This window comes from Cibotium barometz, chromosome 10, assembly GCF_041138505.1.
Source record: "Cibotium barometz isolate CiBa-2024 chromosome 10, ASM4113850v1, whole genome shotgun sequence".
In the NCBI taxonomy this organism is placed as follows: Eukaryota; Viridiplantae; Streptophyta; class Polypodiopsida; order Cyatheales; family Cibotiaceae; genus Cibotium; species Cibotium barometz.
The window spans coordinates 570567-590864 of record NC_141055.1 but is presented as its reverse complement, the minus strand read 5'-3'; positions in this window follow the sequence as shown (position 1 = coordinate 590864).

Below are 20298 nucleotides of genomic sequence, written 5' to 3'. Positions count from 1 at the left end.
GCTTGCTCAGTCTCTACGACGTGTGTTATGAGTGATGCAGAATTATGGCATGTACGATTTGGCCATCTGAATTATGGCAGTTTGTTACGCTTTCAAAGGCATGGTATGCTATCTGAGTTGCCAACTCTTGAGACCCCTGCTAGACATGTATGTAAGGAGTGTATTCTTGGTAAAATGCATCGGGCATCATTTTCAAAGGATGGATCTGTGAGAGCTGTTAAGAAATTACAGCTTATATATAGTGATGTATGTAGTCCTATGAGGACACCATCTATTGGGGGATATCTCTACTTCGTCACTTTTATTGATGATTACTCTAGATATAGCTGGGTGTATCCATTAAAGCTGAAGTTAGAGGTTTTTATGTGCTTTAGGCACTTTGTATCTATGGCTGAAAATGCTTGTGAATATAAAGTTGGCACTCTTCGTTCCGATCGAGGGGTGGAGTATATGTCCAAGGAATTTCATGCATATATGGTTGAAAAAGGCATAAGGTATCAATGTATAGTGTGATATACACCTCAGCAAAATGGTGTGGTTAAGAAGAAGAACAGGTCTCTCATGGAGATGGCATGATGTATGGTGAAAGCCCAAGATTTACCTTATGGTTTTTAGTTAGAGGCAACTATGTGCACAAACTATGTGTTGAATACATATTCTACCAAGGCCTTGCAGTCTAAAACTCCTTATGAAGCTTGGCATGGCAGGAAGCCTTCTGTGGCTCATTTGTGTGTTTTTGATTGTCTTGCTTATGCTCCTGTGTCCGAGCAACAATGCCGTAAGCTTGATGATAAGGTAGTTAAATGCATATTTGTGGGATGCAGTTCAGAAAGCAAGGGATATAGACTCTACAATCCGGCCTCAAAGCGGGTTTTGGTAAGTAGAGATGTTGTTTTTGTCGAAAACTCAGTTTAGCCCATGCTTTCATGTAAAAAACAGCAGAATGTATGCTCATAGGACACGTTTGATCTACTCCTCCAGCTCTATGTAGAGCAATTGCTGAAATTCAGTCTTTGCAGGTGCAAAATTAGCCTTTTGATGAGGCAATTATTGAGGTTGTAGTGGATGAGGAGAGAGCAACCATAGAAGAATGTAGGCGTATGGCAAAATGGCTTATATAGACATTGAGGGATAGCATGTTGGCAGCTCCTTTACCTAGCAGAACTCGTGCATGTTCTCATCATGCAGATTATTCTCATGTGGATCATATTCTCATTTCTACTCTATGTAATGAGGAGGAACTTGTTTCCTTTGAGGAAGCACATGATGATGATCATTGGATGCATGCTATGCAGGATGAGTATAACTCTATACTCAAGAATGACACTTGGTATTTGACAGATCTACCTCATGGCAAGAAGGCCATTGGTACTAAGTGGGTTTACAAGTTAAAATGCAAAGCAGATGGTAGCATTGATTGCTACAAGGCCAGACTTGTTGCAAAGGGGTATGCCCAGTAAAAGAGCATTGATTATGATGAGACCTTTGCATCCACATCTCGTATGACTACCATTAGGTGTCTCATTGCTTTGGCGACACATCATAGGTGGAATGTACATGAGTTGGACATTAAGACTGCATTCTTGAATGGTGATCTACATGAGGAGGTGTATGTATCGTAGCCTCCTGGTATTGCCGTGAAAGGAGAAGAGTCTAAAGTATGCAGGTTGGAAAAGACTCTTTATGGTCTTAAACAGGCTCCTAGAGCATGGTATGAGAAGATTCATGCATACTTAGTTGCAAATTATTTTTGCAATAGTCCAACAGAGAGTATCCTCTATGTGAAGAGGAGTAAGGACACATTTTTGGTCATCATTCCATACCTTGATAACATGTTGCTCATGGGACTTGATATAGATCAAATTTCAGCCTTTAAGGCTAATTTGCAGTCATCGTTTGAGATGTCAGATTTGGGACCCTTGCATTACTATTTGGGGATTCAGATTATGCAGCGCAATGATGGCATTGTTATGCTGGAGTCTAAATATATATAGAAGCTATTGAAGAGGTTTAATCTTGAAAACTGTAAACCTGTGGCTACACCTATGGAGACAAGTACTTGACTTAGTCTTCAAGATGCAGGAGACTCTTTTGATGCTAGTTTGTATCAGCAGGCTGTTGGATCTCTTCTTTATGTGTGCAAACGAGGCCAGATATATAGTATACGGTCTCACAGTTGAGCGAATTCATGCATAGCCCAGGTACGAAGCATTGGTAGGCTGTTAAGCGGGTTTTCTGCCGCTATTTACATGGCACTCAGTATTTTGGATTATTTTATCCAAAGGGGGGTGAGTCACAGTTGCATGCTTTCAGTGATTCAGATAGAACTGGATGTTATGACACACGAGTGTGTACTAGTGAGTTTTTTCTTTCGCCTTGGTAATTCATGTATATCATGGCTTAGCAAGAAGCAACCTACAGTGGCCTCTTCTAGTCCTGAACCTGAGTACAGGGCAGCTTTTACAGCTACAGTTGAGTGTGTGTGGCTCAGACGTTGCTGATTTGGGTGTTGGATAGTCGTCTAGCACTACGATTTTCACTGACAGCCAGAGCGCATTAGCAGTTGCGAGGAACCCATTGTTTTATGCTCGCACTAAGCACATTGAGGTGCATTACCACTATGTGAGGGAAACACTCTGTAAACAGAGATCAGCTTCGACTATGTGCCTACATATGACAACATGGCAGATTTATTCACGAAGGCTTTTCCTCGTGAAAAGCTCGAAGCTTTGGGCTTACTGTCTTTTCAGGATTGATCGGCCATACCCTGTACATGTTCACATCATCACTTCAAGGGGGATTTGTAGCATTATATGGTAGTATGTGTGTGAACACACTTAGGACCGCCAGGGTACTTTTTCCCTCACTAAGAGGTTTTTTCTCCCATGGGTATGCACACCTTGTTATCTACTCATTTTGGGGTGTGTACTTATCTTTTGTATCTGGCACACATTTTTTCATTCTAATCTAATGAGTTTGTGTGCTCTCAAGCTTCTCTATCTTGTGTGTGTGCATCGTTGCACCCTAACCCTAATTCCAACAGCCAAAGTACCTATGACAAATGGGCTTCTAGTTGGGATATTTTTAGAGGTAAATATTATGGGAGAACCCATCTCTTAGATTGGAACATGTGGCAAGAAAGTGGATCAAAGTGAGACAAGTGGCCTCACACTTGTCACTTCAGCTATTGTGTGGCTCTCCACTTGTTATTATAGCTTTCTCTTGCCATTTTAGCTCATGGGATGCCCAAATCTATAAATTGGAGTCCTCTCTCCTCATTTGGAAGAGGCTCTCTTGCTGCACACTAGCCTCTACCACGGTTACAAGTTGCCCTAATGATGGTTACTCTCTTTCTCTCTTTCTTGAAGGCTGTCCATGAAGAATACCAGTTGTTGGGGAATGTTTTGGAGGCTTCTATCACGAAGAAATACTGAAGGCAAGGGTATTTAATCATTTTATTGTGATTTCTAGCCACTATACTTGTTGTACCAGTCCTTGTACTTGTTGTACCAACCATTGTACCTGCTGCACTTGAATTTGTACTTGTTGTACCTACTGTACCAGCCACTGTATCATTTGTACTAGCCATTGTACCGGCTGTACCAACCACTATACCAGCCATTGCACTTGCTGTACGAGAATTTGCACTTGCTGTACCAGCCATTGCACTTGTTGTACCAGCCATTGCGCGTGCTGTACTAGCCATTGTACTAGTACCGGCTCAATGGAGAGTTGTACTTGCTATACCAGCTCTATTGAAGGCCCGTGGTTTTTTGGGGAAGAATGAGTACCCACATGGAGGTATATGGATTATATTATTGGCTCAGCATTTCTACAGCCTATGTTCCGGCTTGGTTGCCTCCTGTTGGGTTGTGTTATGGCATTTGTATATGGATAATCCGGCATCTCCCGTGGGGAGAGTAAGGCCCTCAAAGCTTGTACATGATATTTTCTCCTTGGGTAATAAATTACTCCCACGGCGCCGGGGGGGGGGGGGGGGGGGGGGGGGGGGGTCATTCTGACCTTTGTGCGGTGTCACATGTGCAAGCTCCATTTTTCAGCATTTGTGAATGTTTTGTCAGCTTTTATGTTTTATTCACAGTGATGATGGATATGTGTTAAGGCTGTCGCCATGTTTAAGTGTTTTAATATGCATTGATGGTATCAACAACGTGTGCCAAAGGCGCTAGTCACCCGGGCACCGCGAGTTTTATTGGAAATAATAAAATACTCTGTCAGGCGGGGGGGTGGGGGGGAGGGGGGTCGGCCCATTCCGGCCTCTATGCGGTGTCACATGTGCAAGCTCCATTTTTAGCATTTGTGGATGTTTTGTCTAGCTTTTATGTTTTATTCACAGTGATGATGGATATGTGTTAAGGCTGTGGCCATGTTTAAATGTTTTAATACGCATTGATGGTATCAACGAGTGTGCCAAAGGCCCTAGTCCCTGGGGCACCACGAGTTTAATTGGTATGAGAGCATAGGCTTCCTTCTATCAATGAGGAAGAGAAAAGATCTCAAGTGGGGATCACACTTACCATCATTGCTATTAAGCATGTCCAGCCACTTCATAGCCTATGAAGCAAGAGCATGAGCAATAGACAACTTAGTCTAAGGATTTATGAATTCTTAAAATTGATCTTGGAAGTATGGAGTTGGTTTTATGTGCCCACGTTTAGCACTCTTTCCATATGGATATTGTGGATTATATTATCAAGCTTACATGCAAGCTACATGGAGATATATCTTGAGATATCTTAAGGATATGGTGAGGAGATATTTCTTTTGGCTTCGTGACCAACTTGGCAAAGAAAAGCTAAGTATACTTTGAGTTTGCAAAGTTGGTGCTTTTGCTATTTACTATGAAGTGTTTTTGATGTTCACTAATCCTTGTATAGCCATGCAAGGAGAAAGGTGGTGTTGTTTGCCTTGAGATGGTTTCAGGGAAACATTGTTTATGACTCCCTTTATTTGGGATGCATTGGACTTATGGAACTCATCTTTCACATACCCTGTGTAGTGTTCTCTTGAAGATTGTTTCTACCATGTGTGGGTGGAACAATAGAGAGCAGATGGAAGGGAACATGGGCACTTCAGAGGGTAGTGTCAAGTACAACATACTCTGTGTATGTTGGTCATGTCCACCCGGCCACTCCCGGCTAGTTCAAGTGTGAACCCAGCTTACTCACGGGCACTTTTTCCTTGTGGCTGGACACAGGTTTTTTCCCTGTGTGAACACACTCTTGTGTGTTGGGCACTTAGCCCTAGGCTTTTTAGTACTCTCATTGTACTTTCATTTTATCATTCATTGAGTACATCTTTTTCAGCACTCACGTTTCTCTGTGCTTGAGGTTGTGTGTGTGTGTGTGTGTGTGCAGGCTAGCTGCCCTCCTACCCAATAGTGTAGTGTTCTCTTGAAGATTTATTCTATCATGTATCAGAGGAACAATAGAGAGAAAATGGAAGGGAACATAGGCACTTGAGAGGGTAGTGTGAGTTGGTGGCCGAAATGCCTACAAACTATTGGTGGCCGAAATGCCTATAAACTATGTGTAGCAGAAATGCTTATGGAACACTAGGCTATCTATGCCTGTGAGTGATTGTTTTATCTTGTTACTTGAGCCCACCTCTCATCCAAGGTGTGTGGTGAGAGTACCAGCACGGAGTGCAAGTGGTAAAGTGGACATGATACCTGGTTGGTAGGGGACTTACGTGTACGCCAAGGGTCATGTGGATTGGCACATGTTTGTGTGCCTTGAGCTTGTTTGTTACTAGATTATATGGTGACATGGTTCTTATGGATTATATCTATGGTTTCTCATTTGGCCGAAATGCCTATAAACTAGAAGAACCAAGGTATACCTATGACATTAACTATGGAGAACCAACTTTTCTATCACCATGGTTTGTGATCTAGAATGGCACCAGTTTGTGTGCATAGCAGATGTTTCTATGCGAGGCACTAGTTTCTTGTGCATAGCACTTATTTAAGTGTCTTAGCACTTGGTTGGTGATTTTCATTGGCATATGATTATCTCATTGATATTGGTGATTGAGACACAATTGGCTCTTGTGTCTGTGTCTAGCACATCTTCCATGGAATTCTTGCCTATTTATTTTGGGACATGATTATGATATTTAGACTTATGGGACTTCTTTCTCTCGCCCATTTATTTTGGGACATGATTTTGATATTGGTATTATGGTGACTTATTTAGTCTTGCCTATTTATTTGGGACATGGATTCTTCAGTTATATTGGATTTTTGAGATTGTCTCGTCTCGCCCACTTCATGATTATATCTTGAATATTTGGCTTGAAGCTTAAAGTTGCGGACAACTTTTAAGAAGCTGGGGAGGATGTCACCAGCTTGGACATTTTCCAGTATGAAAGGAGTCTGGTGGACTTCACGACGTTTAAATTTTTGGAAAGTACAAGCTTTGGGAATGGGAGATTATCCTAGAATACAAAGGACCATACTTCTAAAATTTGGGAGAGTTGCTATTTTTGGCCCATCTTTGACGAAAATTATGTTCGTGTCATTACATATGGAATTAAGCAGATACCAAGAGTTGCCAAAGTACCTATGACAAATGGGCTACTAGTTGGGATATTTTTAGAGGTAAATATTATGGGAGAACCTATCTCTTAGATTGGGACATGTGACAAGAAAGTGAATCAAAGTGAGACAAGTGGCCTCACACTTGTCACTTCAGCTATTGTGTGGCTCTCCACTTGTCATTATAGCCTTCTCTTGCCATTTTAGTTCATGGGAGTCTCAAATCTATAAATTGGAGTCCTCTCTCTTCATTTGGAAGAGGCTCTCTTGCTGCACACTAGCCTCTACTACCATTACAGGGCCCTAATGAAGATGGCTACTCTCTTTCTCTCTTTCTTGAAGGATGCCCATGAAGAATACTGGCTGTTGGGGACTGTTTTGGAGGCTTCCATCATGAAGAAATACTGAAGACAAGGGTATTTAATCATTTTATTATGATTTCTAGCCACTATACTTGTTGTACCAATCCTTGTACTTGCTGTACCAGAATTTGTACTACTTGTACCAACCACTGTACTTGTTGTACCAGCCACTATACCGGCTGTACTAGAATTTATACTTGTACCAACCACTGTACCGGCTGTACCAGTCACTGTACCGACTGTACCAACCATTGCACCGGCTATACCAGCCACTGTACTTGCTATACTAGCCATTGTACTTATTGTACCGCCTGTATGGAGAGTTGTACTTGCTATACCAGCTCTATTGCATGAAGACCGTGGTTTTTGGGGAAGAATCCGTACCCACACAGAGGTATATGGATTATATTATTGGCTTGGCATTTCTACAACCTATGTTCTGGCTTGGTTGCGTCATGTTGGACTGTGTTATGGCATTTGTATATGGATAATCCGGCATCTCCCATGGGGAGAATAAGGCCCTCAAAGCTTGTACATGATATTTTCTCCCTGGGTAATAAAATATTCCAAGGAGGGGGTGGGGGTCGGCCCATTCTGGCTCACATGTGTAAGCTCCATTTTTCAGTATTTGTGGATGTTTTCTCCAGCTTTTATGTTTTATTTACAGTGATGATGGATATGTGTTAAGGCTGTGGCCATGTTAAATGTTTTAATACGCATTGATGGTATCAACAAGTATGCCAAAGGCCTTAGTCCCCCGGGCACCGTGAGTTTCATCCATCCGTCTCTCTTTTTTCTTTTTCGCCACCCTTCAACCTTTGCTCCCACCTCTTTCTCCTTCTTCTACCGCTGCTCACAGGCCTCCCCTATTTTTTTTGATCCGCATCGATGCGCCGGCTTTAGTCCCTTCACCTTCAGAGGACTCTATGGTAGCCGCTCCACCCACCCAGACCGATTCCTCTCCCCAATGCCCTTTTTTTTTTCGCCTCCTTGTGGCCACGAGCCTTCTCTAAAAGTTCGTTGGCAGCGGGGTCTGGTACAAGGGCAGATAAGGGATCTCTTGTAGGAACCACTAGTGGGAGAACATGGCATAATTAACAATGTCCAGTTCTTGGGAAAGGGATATATAAGGATTGAGTTTGACTCGGAAGCCGCTCAGAATGTCCTGACGCAGCGCCTTTTCCAAGTTCCAGCGGTGCTTGCACCATAGAACCATGGCTTCTCTCCTAACATGGACCCCTTGGCATGTTTCACTGGTTTTAAAGGAGTAGAATTGTATCAATGAAACCTCCCTCCTTTGGTGTGTGAAGTACTCAGGGCTTCTAGGTTTGTGTTTCATCTGCAGGCAGATGGGCCATCTTGCCGGTGCTTGCCCGTGATGCAGCTACACTCTCAATCAAGCACCCAAACCTGAGGTGGCTTTTTCTCCAGAAGAAGAGCCTCCCCCGATAAGAGCCATATATAAGATGATACATATAGATTGGTATGATAGCTCAACATATTATTTGGTATGAATTGTAATAGACGTTGAATTTTAAACATACATGTGTGGTCCTAGGATAGTTGATCACCCTTTTGTTAACACGCTTTTGCGTAGCTATGGTTGATCATAACATGAAGAAAGCGTGATTAGCAACATGGTTTAAGGCTAATGATGATAATTAGGACTTAATAGAGCACTAATGACATGAGTTGGATTAGAGCATAAACGAGGTCACTTTATTCATAAAATGAAGTGTCTTTTATAGGCACATTACAGGCATATGGAGCCAAGCTTCATTCCCTCAAAATCGTCCACTTCTCTCTCTTCATTTGATCCAGTTTTCTCTCCCCAGAATGTAGGTCTTTTGTAATTTGTTGTTCGTACTTCCACTTGATTTTGTAGAGAGTCGCAGGCCGTAGAACTTATGGCTTTTACTTGCTTACTGCCTTTTACAAAGGACGACTCTAAGGTTGAATGACAAGGTGTTTTTTTTTTGGTAATTCATTATAAAGTATATGCCCTTTGTTTTTAGTTCTTTTTCGAAGTGTTGACTAGCCAATCTCATCCACTGCTACAAAGTCAGGTCACGTGTATGTGGGCTTGGCCGATTGAGGAATGAGCAGGTACCTCTACCACTACATCAAAATGTTCTGGAAGCCAAAAACATGGAATGAATGAGCACTGCAAGAAGTTCTTTCACACGTTGCTCCATAGTGTACATCATCTGCCCCCTGCATACACACCAAGGCACGTGATATTTATCCTATGCCAATTAGCATCTGTTGGAGTATGATCAGTTGTGCAGCAAGCCTTGCTGTTGTTGCAGGAGTTGGAGATTAAACTCTTCTCTTTGCTACTAGTAGTCTTTGTACTTCTTGGTACTAATCTTTGTTTGCTGTTGGAGAGGACTTTGTGTTTCCTTTGAAGTTCAACTTTTACCACGTGTACTTCCTTATATTAGACGAGTGGTGGTCATTCAAATGAGCTAGCACCGCTTGGTGAACATAGTTGTTTTCTTTTGCTACTGAATGGCTTTTGTTTCATTTGTGTGGCTTGAATTTTTGATGCAAAGTTTGGAGTCCTTTATTGATTTTACCCACCTCCCTTTGTCTTCATATTTCTATAATCAAGGGAGTCAGTCATTGCGTACCTCTAGCTGTCGATTTTGATTGTGTAGCCAATTCTTCTTGGCTGTTGGTTCATCTTCTTCTACCACTACGAGTTTGTCCTACAAGGATGCAGGCTTTTTCGCCTCTTTCTTGAGTTGTATCTCATGGTTGAGCTAGGTATCCTGCGGCCTCTTAACTATCTTCCTTTGGACTTCCTCTTGCAACTCTTGCAGTGTGTTGCTTATAGGTATCCAAATGAGAATAGTGCCGAGCTAGAAGCTATTTTAAGAAAGCAACTTCACATTTTTTTGTTGTTGCATCCTCGAGACTTTGCTATCTAGCATCAGCTCTTTGCTTTTCTGTTGCCTTGAGCAAGCTCTCTCTCTCTCTCTTCTCTCTCTTTGTAGTGTTGCCATAAGTTGGTCTTATTGGAAATGTGTAGCTCCTCACTTTTCAAATATTCATACTCACTATTAAAAAGCCAACCATTTGACTATATTCATGTTTAACACAAGGTGGTGTTAAGTACATGAAGATTTTGAGCCTCTAAGGACTATGAATGTGGTGTACATGAGAGTTGGACATTCAAAACACTTTGCTCAAGAGAGTAATACCAAACATCCCAAGTGCTAGTTTGAATTAATTAGAATCTATTAGCTCATCTTGCAAAGGCATGGTAGGTTAGATTTGCTTAGGGGATTTGTGACTAAAGGAGTCGTCTTGGACACACTCTTCTGCATAATTAAGTAACTCTTGGTTAACTTTTGTGTGTGTGTGTGTGTGTGTGTGTGAGAGAGAGAGAGAGAGAGAGAGAGAGTGAGTTGAGAGAGTTAACTACATGGTGAATTGTGCCTCTTGATTTCTTGCTTTGAATGTGTAAATGTTAGAGTGAGAGAGCTTGAGTGAACCATCTAGCTTTGTTGAACATTGCAATAAGTAGGAGCAAGTGAAAGGGAGGAGCAAATGAAGGAAAGTCGTGCTTTGGAGCTCATCTTGACATGGGTAACAAACCACAATTACATTTCCATTCTAGCCTAGGTCAGGGTAATGACAAAAGTGTTTCTCTGTTCGAGTGTTAGAACGAGCTTGCTTGCTTTTGACCCTGGCTCGAAAACAAAAACAAAAAACCTAGGTCAGGGTGGGAAGTAAAATCCTTGGCAATGTTTCCCAAGAATGGCTTGTTGGCTTCTCTCTTTTGTGTTCCTAGTTTAGCTCATTAGATGTGTAAGACTTGCCCAGGGCTCTTGTGAGTATGTTGGTGTACGTAACAAGTAACAATTCTTGCTTTGGAGCTCATCTTGGCACAAGTAATAAGTAAGTTTTCAATGACAATTGCATTTCCATTCTAGCCTAGGTTAGGGTGAGAAGTATAGAATTATATAGTAAAAACCATTTATAACAATACAAATATGTTCTAGGGAGTCCCTTGATTGTATATAACGGATTGGATCGTTGCCTTTCCTCTTTTGCATTTTTAACTTAGCTCATTAGATGTTTAGGACTTGTCCATGGCTTTAGTAAGCATGGTGGTTGTGTGAGTGTAAAGAAGAGGTTTGCTTAGTTTGTTTATGAGAGGAAAAGCTCCTTTTTTTGTCGTGGTGGTGGTGTTTTTTTGGTTTTGTTTTGTTTTTGTTTTTGTTTTTTTTTTTTGCTGCATTGAAGAGTAATGACATTTGGAGACATTTGTAGGATCTTGTTAATGAGTGTATTCACACAGAATAGGTTCAATTTTATTTAATTTTTACATTAATTTTTTATTTATATTTTATATTTTCTTTCTTTGTAAAAAATTCTAAAATTTATACAAATTTGCTTAAATTATTTACAAAATTGGTGCACATATGCTTGATATATTCATCAAAACACAATAAACTAATTTAGAAGCTAAAGTTTTTAGTGAAATTTGTAAATTCTTGCTTGTCTTAATATCTTCTTAATTCTTGCATGCTTTCATGTTTATGTTAGTCATTAGCTATGGAGTCTTGTTGAGTTATTTTCTTGCATTAGTGAGTATTTAAGTTGTGTGTGTGCACTTAGGGTGAGCTTGCTTGTTCTTGCTTGTGATTAGCTAGATATGGAATACGATTGAGAGAGAGAGAGAGAGATATATATATATAGAATACGATTGAGAGAGAGAGAGAGAGTACTTAAGTGTGTAAGATTTCTCTCCAACCCCTCAAGATGTGCAGTTTCTTTTCCTGTAATCAATCTCCTTTTCAGAATAATAAAAGATCTTGTTTCTATTTGTTTTGGTCTAGAGAGAGAAAATATTCTAGAGAGGTAATTCAGTTTTTAGATATCTTTGGATGAAAAAATATATCTTTTTATTAAAATAAATTTCTCCGAAATAGAAGTTTAAAATGAAATTCTTAATGTACATTAGAAATAAATTATAATGTGCACAAAAAGACCTTAGCCTAAGGATCAAGATTTTCAGAAAATTTTGGATTAAGGTTCTTATGGACCAATAAGATTAATCCAAATGTAGGAAGGAGATAAATTAAAGAATAAAAGAAAAATCTCTAAAAATGAGTAAATACTCACACAAGATGAAGAGTGGACTAAGGACCAAAGAAAAGAATTAAAAAACTGAATTTTGATATCTCAAAGTGGGGATCTCCCTTCATGAAGTAAGCGCCTTTTTCTCATCATTATTCTCAATTCTTAATCAATAAATGAGATATTTTCATCTCTCCTCTTTCCTGTTTCAAAACTAGATCCAAAAAGTAAGCTGAACTGATCCAAAAATGGTCAAAAATTGATCAAACTGATTTGAAAAATTCTAGAACCAGTTTGCTTGGTTAGAGGCTCACTTTTTTCTATAAATAGAAGTCTCCCGCTTTGTAAAAGCTTAATGGTGTTTATGCATTGTTACTCTACTCATGTCCTAAGCCATCTATATTGAATTTTTTAATAATTCAATTGTTTTTGGCGTAATCTTCTCCAAAGTGAATTGGTGGCCACTCTTGCTTCAAACAAGAGTAGAACCCTCAATTCCTCAAGCTAAAGGAGAGCTTACAAGTTTCATGTAAGCTAATTTTCTTACTTTAATGAAAAATCTATGATTTTCTTAATTTTTGTGTTGTGCAAATGTTTGAATTAAATTCAAATGCTATGCCTTTGATAAAAAGGTCACCCTCTTCTCTTTTTTACATTCCAATCTTTCTCAATTCTAGAAAGATTAAGTAAGAGGTTAATGAAACTCTTCTTATTGTTTACTCTCTTGAATTTAGAAAATTGTGTAGATTAGAGTTCTATAAATCTAATATAGGTTAATTTAAGTTAAATAAAGAAAGATAAAAATGAGAAATAGTCAGTCATATAAAGGAGGTTATGATAAAATTTTTTAAAATTTTGTGAAAAAGAGTTTATTTTTATGTTATTCTAAAAAAGAGTAATTTTTACCATTTTTACATCTAAAAGAAATATTCTAATTACTCCATGTACATATTCACCTATGAATATGCATGGATATCACTGATATTAATAATTATTAAAATTGATTTCTATGCATACAAAGATGCATAATGAAATTTTTTTTATTATAAAAGTATTAATCTTATTAAATTTGATTTCTATGCATAGAAAAATGTATATTTTTTTAAATTCTAAAAGTCTTATTCTTATTAAAATTGATTTCTATGCATAAAAAGATTTTTTTATTATAAAAGTGTTATTCTTATTAAATTTAATTTTTATGCATAAAAAGATGCATAAAGAATTTTTTATTACAAAAGTATTATTCTTACTAAAATTGATTTTTATGTATAAAAAGATGTATAAAGGAAATTTTTTAATTATAAAAGTATTATTCTTATTAAAATTATTTTTTACGCATAGAAAGATGCATAAAGGACTTTTTTATTACAAATGCAGTATTCTTATTAAATTTGATTTTTATGCATAGAAAGTTTCATAAAGGAATTTTTTTATTATAAAAGCGTTATTCTTATAAAAATTATTTTTATGCATAAAAAGATGCATAATTTTTTTTTATTTTAAAAGTGTTATTCTTATTAAATTTAAATTTATGCATAAATAGATGCATAAAATGATTTTTTAATAAAAGTATTATTTTCATTGAAGTTGATTTTTATGCATAAATAGATGCATAAAGAATTTTTATATCAAAATTAAAATTCTCTTAAATTTTATGTTTAAATTTTATGAGTAATTGATAAATGAATAATTAAATACTATACGAGAGAAATTTCTATCGTTTTATATTCACACGGATTGTAAAAAAAAAATTTAAAAAATCTATCGAGATCGAAATATTCAGATAAATGATTAATTTATTTTTCATTGAAATTCGTAACTATTTTAGAAATCAGTTAAGTGTATATTCAAAGAAAGAAATTCGATAAAATAGTAACTGAATTATCAAATCTTTTCGAGAAAGATAGTTCAGGAAAAATCTTATCCGACTCAAACCTTGAATCAGACTATGATCAAGACTTAACTCTTCCGTCAGTTTCGAGAAAAGGTGTGACCAGTTTAGAAAAATACACTCAGAACTCTCGTAAAATCTGAAACTAAGTTTGAGGCCCTTCGAATTGATCTATGGATCAAGGTTATAGAATTCGAGGAATTTTGATATGAAATTCAAATTTTTGATCAAGAAGTTTTGGGGATACTGATTCAAGAAATACTCCTTGTATTCAAAAGAAAATCAAACTGAAATCTTGCATAGAAACCTTGTTTTCTTAAAGGACTGTCTTACGTCAGAATGCTGGAGGGAGCATTTGGTATATGTTTTTCTAAGGGAAGTTCAGTTGCAACAGTTGGCGGGGAGTATTCTAAGGACAGTTCACGCGGTAAAGCTTGCCCAAGTCTTGACCAGCCTCGGTATGGTTAAAAAATAGTGCGCTTCAGGTATGATGGACGAGGATCGACGAAGCGGTCCCTGAGTGAAGTACCAGGACACCTAAGGAGGATCCTGGAGGGTTCTGACCAGGCGATTCATGGGCTCGCGGTGCTTACGACACCCATGCGTATGTCGTGGAAGATATGTATGATGGACGAAATGATTATTGTAATCTGTTACTAGATCTCGTTGGGCTGACCAGTGGTCTCAAGGTAGAGTCCAGATTGATATTGTTTTTTTTTTTAGAAACAAGGGATTGGATGGAATTTTTGAGTTATGACATCTGTATCCAATAACTGTTTGTTAATGGATTATTTTATAAGTTAAAGTTTCAAAGAGGAGTATGTGCGTATCTGTATTTGAAAGAAAAAGTTAAGAAAGGCATTTAATTATGGGTGGGTGAGTAATTGTCTAGTTCTATCAATTTCAATGGTTGGGTGTGGTGGCTAACCCATGTGTCGGATGGAATCAGTGGAGTTTTAATAATTAAATTGAAATAATAAAAATACGCTTAGAATTCGAGTAGTTAAATGAAAACCTGAAGAATTTCTCAAATGAGTAGATCAACGGCTGTGCCTGATTTTGGTTAGAAAAAAAGCGTTGATTTTTTAAAAAATGATTAGATCAACGACTGTGCCTGATTTCGGTTAGGAAAAAAGCGTTGATTTCTTCAAATTAAGTCAGTGATAATTTTCCTTCTATCTGGTTTAATCAGGTGAAGAATAGTTTAGTCTCTTGACCCCGTTAGAAAATTCGTTAAGAAAATCAGAAAGGTGGAATCGTTCCCGTTTTTCGAGAGCAAGGAAAATTTTTTCGGTTTCGGTTTCGGAATGACCACGAGATTAGTCTCGTCTCCGGACATTTGAGGGCGACGCCCCAAGTGGGAAACCTTGTCCCACGCAAGAGGAAACTACTTTCGTTGTTGCTAGCTACCGGGAATCCGGTGCATGGAGGGGGCAGAGGGGTCCCACAGTTGGTATCAGAGCGCTGTTGTAAACTTATGAAACTGCAGCGAAAATTGCCTAAAATTTTAAAGTAAATCTCGAAAATAATGTTTGAAATGAACTTCATAACTTGAAAACTCATAAATTGAACTGGATTTTTAGATGGATACCCCAAATCTGTCTAGCATTCTTGGACTCTCCCAGAGTCAGGATATGATCGCCTTTACCTTCGAAAACCTCATCAACTCCGCTACAACCCAAGAAAGCAGAAGAGACTTGCTCGTCACTTTGAGGATCTATACTTTCCTGATCCAGTAGAGCGACGTCAGCTTATGTGGTTCTCTGGAGGGCGAAGTATTCGCGTGAATACCAATCAACGACAGAGACTCAGACAAAATATCTCGCTAGTCATGATCTTGATAAGGCTAGGAGTTGTTCATTATGTATAACTCTATAATCATTCACCCCGAAATTTTAGAATTTCTTGCCGTATTTTTAGACTTCTTAGCCGCTTTATTCCTAGGAGAAGAATTACAGCATCATTATGAGTGATGAATTGTGTATATCATAGCATGTCTCCATCGCAGTATCGCCTTTTTATGCGTACGCGATTGAGGCGGTGACTTTTGGAGCCGAGATGCTCTATGTATATATCAAAAACTTTTGATAATAAATGATGTTTTGCAAAAGATTTCAAATTGTTTTCGTGGTTGTGAATATTGGTTAATAAAATTATCAGAGTGAATCTTTTTTTCAAGAATTATGATGGAATATTTATTTGTTTAAGAAATAAATCTCAAAAATTAAAGTCATGAATTTGATGATAAAGTTATGTTGACAAAAATATTATTTTGTCAGAATCATGAGGCGCGCGACCCGTCGTAGGCAGCCAGATCCTCTTTCCGATTAAGAGTTAGATTCGGACGTTCATAAAGCCCTGCATCGTTTCCAACCTGGTCCCTTCAAGGGTGAAGGAGAACAGTTAGGAGAAGTAGTGAAAAAATGGATCGAGGCAATGGAAGAGTATTTTGATGTAACCGGTTATAACGAGAGGAGCAAGATGTCTCTCGCTAGATTGAAAATTGTGGAAACAGCCAGGGTCGCATGGAGAAACCATTGCGAGAGAAACCGTCTCGACCGAAATACCCAGACCTGGTTGATCTTAAAGCTTACCTTAGGAAGAGGTTCTGTCCTCCGGGCTTCCTGGAAACCAAAATGAATGAGTTCTTGGAACTAAAGCAGGATAGTCGGACGATTGAAGAGTACTATCAGGAATTTTCTCTTCTCCTCAAATATTCTCCACTTTTGGATGAAGAGCAGCTGATGGCCAGATTCATTCGAGGGATGAACGAGCCATTGGACACTTTAGTGAAAAATGCCAAACCAGTCTCAATGGCAGAAGCTGTCTGAATGGCAAAGGACTTTGCCAAAGCATTTTTTGTTAAGGTCCCGCCGAAGCCTTCACTCTCAAACTTCTTGAGATTCTAAGGAAGCACCAACTCTTTGCAAAAAAGAGCAAATGCACTTTCTCTGTTGACCATGTTGAATACTTGGGCTTTTTGGTATCCAAAGACGGAATTTCTCCAGATTTCACAAAAATCCAAGCAGTCATAGATTGGCTTGAACCAAAGACAGTGAAAGAAGTTAGGGGATTCTTGGGATTAACTGGTTGGTATAGAATTTTCATACCTAAGTATGCTCTCATAGCTTTTCCCCTGACTAATCTTCTCAAGAAGAATACCCTGTTTCAATGGTCTACCAGCAGAGCGCTTTTGATAAGCTGAAGACTGCCTTGGTAACCAATCCTGTTCTAAAGTTGCCAAATTTCTCTCTACCCTTTGAGGTAGTAACTGATGCTAGTGGTTTTGCCCTGGGAGGTGCACTCATGCAGGAAGGTCATGCAGTGGCCTACGAATCCCAAAAACTCAGAACGCATGAGAGAAATTATGATGTCCACAACCTGGAGCTACTTTCAATAGTCTATGCCTTGAAGTTGTGGACACATTACCTACTGGGTCAAAGATTTACTTTGATGTGACAGATCATCAGAGCTTAAAGTGGATCTTCACTCAGAAGGATCTCAACATGCGCCATGCAGACCCTGCAGGAATTTGATTTTGAAATCAAGTACCGCCCAGGCAGAGAAAATGTGGTAGCAGAGATACCCTCAGCAAAGATACCCTCAGCAGAGAAAATGTGGTAGCAGAGATGCCCTCAGCAGAAAAGCCTCCTTGCTTGCAATCACAGTGGTGTCACATCCATTGATTAATGAAGCAAGAGAGAAGATTATGCATGATAGATTCTTTGGCCCTATTGCTACCCTACTTATGCAGGAAAGCAAAACTCCTTAGGAGTTGAACCGAGTTCAAGGGTATAGCCTGGATGAAGGAATTATGTATTATAATAGCAGGCTATGCATTCCCAATGATGAGGGAACTAAGGGTCAAATTTTGAATGAAGCCCATGATAGCCTTATAGTAGCAGGACATCCAAGTTTCATCAAGACCTACATGTCTGTAAAGAAAAGCTTCTTTTGGCCTAGACTAAAAAAAGGATGTACTTAATCGTCAATGCCTGATATGTCAGAAAGTCAAAGTCGAGAGTAAAAATGCCTGGGAAGTTACATCCATTAGACATCCCTCCAGATGAAGTGGGAATGTATCAGTATGGATTTCATTAGTGGACTACCTTCAGTGCAATCAGGTTATAACTCCATCTTTGTGGTAGTTGACAGACTAACCAAAGTTGCCCATCTGTTTCCAGTAAAAGAAACCTACACTGCAGTGGATGTGGCCAGAGTGTTCCTCAAGGAAATCTTCAGATTGCATGGCCTACCCAGGAGAATAGTAAGTGATCAAGATCCCAAATTCACGTCAAGATTCAGGATTGCATTCTTCGAAGCAGCAGGAACTTTCTTGGATCTCAGCACAGCTTACCACCCCGAGATCGATGGACAAACAAAAAGGGTGAACCAAGGAATCAAAGATATACTTTGGTCATGGTGTGGCAGGGAACCCAAGAAGTGGCTAAGCTATCTGCACCTAGTCGAATTCACCTAGAATGCTTCTTATCACCAAAGTATTGGGATGAGCCCTTTCAAAGCTCTGTATGGACAAGACCGCCTAACACCATTAACTTGGTCTGACCCATTGATTAGGGTCGAGATGTCAAGACAGATGCTTGATGACATGGAGCAGCAGATGCAGTCAATCCGTAAGGATATAAAAGCTACCCAGGATAGACAGAAGCAGTATGCAGATAAGAAGAGGTCAGGTAGAAAATTTGAAGAAGCAGATATGGTCTTCATTCGAGTATGCCCCAAAAAAGAAGTTCTCTATCTCTTGGGAAGTACAAGAAGTTATCTCCCAGATACTGTGGGGCATATCTGATTACAAAGAAAGTAGGTGACTTAGCCTATGAACTTCTTCTGCCTCCTCATCTCAAAGTACATAATGTATTTCATGTCAGCCTACTTAAGAAGTATGTACCGAGCCCGAATCATGTGCTAAATGATAAACTCTTAACTTCTTCAACCCAAGGGCAGATGGAACTCCAACCTGAAGAAATCCTTGATGTTCGAGAGAAGGTTCTCAGGAATAGAATTCTGAGAGAATTATTAGTCAAATGGAAGTTCTATTCTTTTGAAGACGCCACTTGGGAGAAAGAAGCCGAGCTGATACGGGATTACTCCCAGTTTTCAAGATGAGGACATCTCACGTTTTTCAAGTGGAAGAGAATATAAGATTTCTCCCGAGCCCCTTAAGATGTCTAGTTTCTTCCCTTGTAATCAATCCCCTTTTCATAATAATAAAAGATCTTGTTTCTATCTATTTTGGCCTAGAGAGAGAAAATATTCTAGAGAGGTAATTCAGTTTTTAGATATCTTTGGATGGAAAAATATCCCTTCTTATTAAAATAAATTCTCCCAAAACAAAAGTTAAAAATGAAATTCTTAAGGTGCATTAGAAATAAATTATAATGTGCACAAAAGACCTTAGCCTAAGGGTCAAGATTTTCAGAAAATTTTGGATTAAGGTTCCTATATGGACCAATAAGATTAATCCAAATGTAGGGAGGAGATAAATTGAAGAATAAAAGAAAAACCTCCCAAAAATGAGTAAATACTCACATAATAAGATGAAGAGTGGACTAAGGACCAAAGAAAAGAATTAAAAAATTGAATTTTGACACCTCAGAGTGGGGATCTCCCCTCATGAAGTAGGCACCTTTTTTCATCATTATCCCCAATTCTTAATCAATAAAATGAGATATTTTTATCTTTCCTCTTTCCTGTTTCAAAACTAGATCCAAAAAGTAAGCTGGACTGACCAAAAAATGATAAAAAACTGACCAAACTGATCTAGAAAATTCTAGAATCAGTTCACTTGGTTAGAGGCTCACTTTTTCTTATAAATAGAAGCCTCCTCCTTTGTAAAAGCTTAATGGTGTTCATGCAATGTTACTCTACTCCTGTCCTGAGCCATCTATATTGAATTTTTCAATAATTTAAATGTTTTTGGCCTAATCCTCTTCAAAGTGAATTGGTGGTCACTCTTGCTTCAAACAAGAGTAGAACCCTCAATCCTTCAAGCCAAAGGAGAGCTTATAAGCTTCATGTAAGCTAATTTTCTTACTTGTTTAATGAAAAATCTATGGTTTTCTTAATTTTTGTGTTGTGCAAATGTTTGAATTAAATTCAAATGCTATGCCTTTGATAAAAAAGGCCACCCCCTTCTCTTTTTTATATTCCAACCTTTCTTAATTCTAGAAAGATTAACTAGGGGATTAATTAAACTCTTTTTATTGTTTACTCTCTTGAATGTAGAAAATTGTGTAGATTAGAGTTCTATAAATCTAATTTGGGTTAATTTAAGTTAAATAAAGAAAGATAAAAATGAGAAATGGTCAGCTATACAAAGGAGGTTATAGCAAAAATTTTTAGAATTTTGTGGAAAAGAGTTTATTTTAATGTTA